Source organism: Acipenser ruthenus, chromosome 8 (genome assembly GCF_902713425.1).
Source record: "Acipenser ruthenus chromosome 8, fAciRut3.2 maternal haplotype, whole genome shotgun sequence".
NCBI lineage: Eukaryota > Metazoa > Chordata > Actinopteri > Acipenseriformes > Acipenseridae > Acipenser > Acipenser ruthenus.
Genome location: NC_081196.1, coordinates 48308907 through 48312647, shown reverse-complemented (window position 1 = coordinate 48312647; position 3741 = coordinate 48308907). Strand labels below are relative to the sequence as shown.

Below are 3741 nucleotides of genomic sequence, written 5' to 3'. Positions count from 1 at the left end.
TTTGGAACAACATATCTACATCTGGGGCTGTATGAAAGCTACACATATATGTAACCACTAGATGGCGATCTGCACAGTGGACCTTTTTATAAGCACTGGCAAAAGCACATTTTCAAAGAGGATTAAAACAACACACTCGATATCATAATAAAAAATATACAAGATATTCTATAGTGTTATTTTATAGACAACTAATACATTTCAAGAATAGCCTATGACCGGCAGCCACAGTAAATGTTTTAAATAAATATAGAACTAAAAATAATGTATTCTGTATTGCAAAATGATATTCTATATTATACAAACAACTAAAAATGATTGCCCGAGGGATTCTTAAGAGTATTGTAAGAAGATGCCACTGTCAGTCATGTTTTCAAATATTGTTTCTACTACAGTGTAATGTAAAAACTCAGGTTCCTATTTTCTTTTAGTATGCCACCCTCTGATTTCAATTACTTATCAATTATTTAAACATATTAATATAAAAATGAATAAGAATGCCTTAAGTATTGAACCATAATATTTCCATCCAGCTTTAAAATATTTCATCAAAATCAGCATGTATTGCTTATAAAATGAATACTTATGGACCATTACTGTATACTGTACATTTTTTTTTTCTTTTGGGAAATTAAATCTCATCCTAACCCTAATATTAACCATATTCATACAACCCATTGTGTTGTTGTTGCTGGATGAACAGAGGGCTCTCATTTAATGTAACTATCAGGGACAGCCCCAGTTTGATGTAGGAACACAATTTTGCAGACTGGTTTTCATTAAGCAGACAGATGGAGACAACTTCTATTGCAACTTCTTTTTTATTATTTCCTGTTATAAATGTTTACTGATTATTATTATTATTATTATTATTATTATTATTATTATTATTATTATTATTATTATTATTATTATTATTAATATCTGCTTCTGTGTATTCCAGCTTCCCCAGTGTATTTTTGGCATGGTTCAAATGAGTGCAGTATGAAAATCAGATTAAGCCTGTACTGTACCTAACAGTTTAGAATGGTATAAAGATATAAAGGGAATAACACCATCAGTGACGTGTTTGTTTGACAAGGCTTGTACAGCTTTTGATACGCAGAAAACAATAGTTTGACATCTCTGAAGAACCACAGAATCACGAGTTGTTCCATCAAGTTGTGCCTTTCAGTGTTAAAGCATTGCTTGTGGTTTTCCCTTTCACAAACTCCTCCCACAGTATCCCCCTTTATTAAATGTGTTAAAAACAAACCGTAATCCTTGAGGAATGGCTTCATCTTCCTAATGCTATTATCAGTCAGGCTGTACATCAATGGAGGCACCTCTCTGTGGTAGGGAGGGGGGGATGGGTAAGAATACAGGCAAGAATTTTAGGGAGGGGGAGCTGGGAAGGCCTTTCTTTGTCAGTGTAACTTTGATAAACCATGTTGAGGCTGCTGGGAGAAATCTTGCTTTTAAAGGGGAAGCTCCCAGAAACTAAATATGCAAGTCTGTACACAAAGGATTTTTTCCCAATATGTACATTCCTCTGCTGTCCCTCCACCAACCCATCCATTAATTCAACTATCGCTCTGTCTGTAGAATGTATCGCAGTCTATCAGTACCTTGATCTACATTCATTCAGTTTATTGCTTACTGTGTTACTAATGTGCACAGTTTGTACAGCATACATTCTAAACCCAAAGATCCCAGGCACGTTCAGTGTGGGTCCCACCAACCAACACAATGTATATCTGAAAGGGGATTTCTACAGTGTGAAATGTGTTCATTTGCTATTTCAATGTTCTCGCATCCTTTTATGGGATTTCTGTAATTGCTTTTGTGTTTTTGTAAATTGTAATATCTGTACTGTACTATAACCTGGTAACTATGCTGCTCCCACAATATTGCACGATTCCATAATTCACGAATTTGGTTAAGTTCAAAGTTATAAAGAATACAAGACATTATGAAACAGCTGCTTTTGTGGCTTCAGTGTTTTAAACTATTGGAGTGCTGGAGCCAAAATAACAGAGAAGCCGACCTTCGGATGAGACGTAAAACCGAGGTCCTATTGTAAGTAACTCTGCAGCAGCAGTTGTGATGCATAGTTCATCGCCTAGTCTCTGTAAGTCGCTTTGGATAAAAGCACCTGCTAAATAACTGATTAATAGTAATACCACATACATCAACAAATATCCACTTGGGACCGAGGGAGACAGGTTAATGATTAATGTAGCAGCTGAACTTAAGCCCCTTTCGCACTGGCACTTCTATCCGGGTTCTGGCTACCCGGGTCACAATCACGTACCTGGGTTAACCCGGGTCCCAGCGACCCACCTCAGGATGTGGGTTGACACACTTTGACCGGGTTGAGCGAGACAAAATGCGTGACGGCCGTTTGTAAGTCGACGAAATAACAAACAGCCACACCTGCGTGAAGGTTTCACTTCCTCATGGAACGTTTTTGTTTATTCTGTTTAGCCATATTTTTGTTGCTTGAGACACACCATGAGCCAGATTGCAGCAGGGATGAAGAAGCATTTGCCCTAATAAAATTTTGGGCCGACGGTTCAATCCAGAGAAGCTGGGATGGAAGCATCTGTAAAAAGCTGCTTCTGGGGCATTGATGCACGCATTGTTTACTTGCTTCTGTCACCCAGGTCAACCCTGCTTTATCAATGGCAGTGTGAAATCGCGTAGCCGACCCGCATGACACCGGATAGGTTCCGACCCGGGTACAGCATGCCAGTGTGTTAGAGAGAAGACATGTGGGAGAGCTTTTGAGGCCAAAAAGGGGCTTTAAACGTGTGTGTTTTAAAAAGTTAACAGAATGTGATGACTGAAAACAAAACATTAAAAAAGTTTTAAGATACATGTAATACACATTTTTATTTTGAAGCTTGTCCTATGAAAGTGTCGTTAAGCAGTTTTTTAATAATTAATCCAGTTCCTAGAAACATGACTTAACATGAAAAAACTAGTATCACAACTCAAATGATTTATACTAGTCTAGTCTCAAGACAGATCTGTTAGATTAAACTTTCAAACAAGCCATTTAATATTGCTTCAGAATCACAGGGCAGAAACAGTCCTTTCTGACACCCATCTCTAGGTGTTGATAAGAAGTGGAAGGCAATATTAACAGGAGGGATATTAAAAAGTTTTGACTGCATGGAGAACAAAAATCATGATCCATTTCAGATGTTCACTGGCCAAACTGGCAAAAATACCTCTGTCTTCTCTGAATAAAGGCAATTTTATAAAATAAAGTAGACTTTCCTGAAAAAACGAATGACAAAGATCACTGAAATACTGTATGGCAAAGGTTTCTGAAACACAAATAACTTTTAAAAGTTTGTTTACTTCATGTAGTTGTTAGTGGTAATCAGCTGTGTCAAACGACACAACTTGCTTCATTAAGGTCAACATTCTTGTGTTATTCATTATATGACACAAGAAACCTTGTATATTTTCTTTCACGTCAGCAAGAGATTTTCACTCCATATGTAGTTATTTTATACTATACAATATACATACAGTATGCACAGAGTACAGAAACTGCATACATGTTTCGCCCTGTTTGGGGCTTGACTTAAAATGCTGTGAATGTAGAAGTTTGGAGACTTTCACACGATTTGATTGGCTCTTGTGTAATATAGTTAATTTTTTAAGGTGGAGTGAATAGTTTGCCAAAAGCACATAGGACAGTTATTTATGGCTGCCATAAATATCCCAATTACCCATAATTCTATAGTT

At 36.9% G+C, this 3741-nt stretch overlaps 1 protein-coding gene across 2 annotated transcripts in view; it reads right to left on the bottom strand.

The window, feature by feature from the left end:
- LOC117406688 (Golgi pH regulator) overlaps window positions 1-1298 on the bottom strand; it is a 14975-nt gene extending 13677 nt beyond the window's left edge. The window contains exon 1 of one of the 2 annotated variants that reach the window (XM_034010949.3): window positions 1256-1298. The gene's annotated coding sequence lies outside the window, so the exon portion shown is untranslated. The remainder of the gene's footprint in view (window positions 1-1255) is intronic. The other variant, XM_059029126.1, reaches the window with a different exon arrangement.
- Between the last annotated feature and the right edge of the window lie 2443 nt (window positions 1299-3741).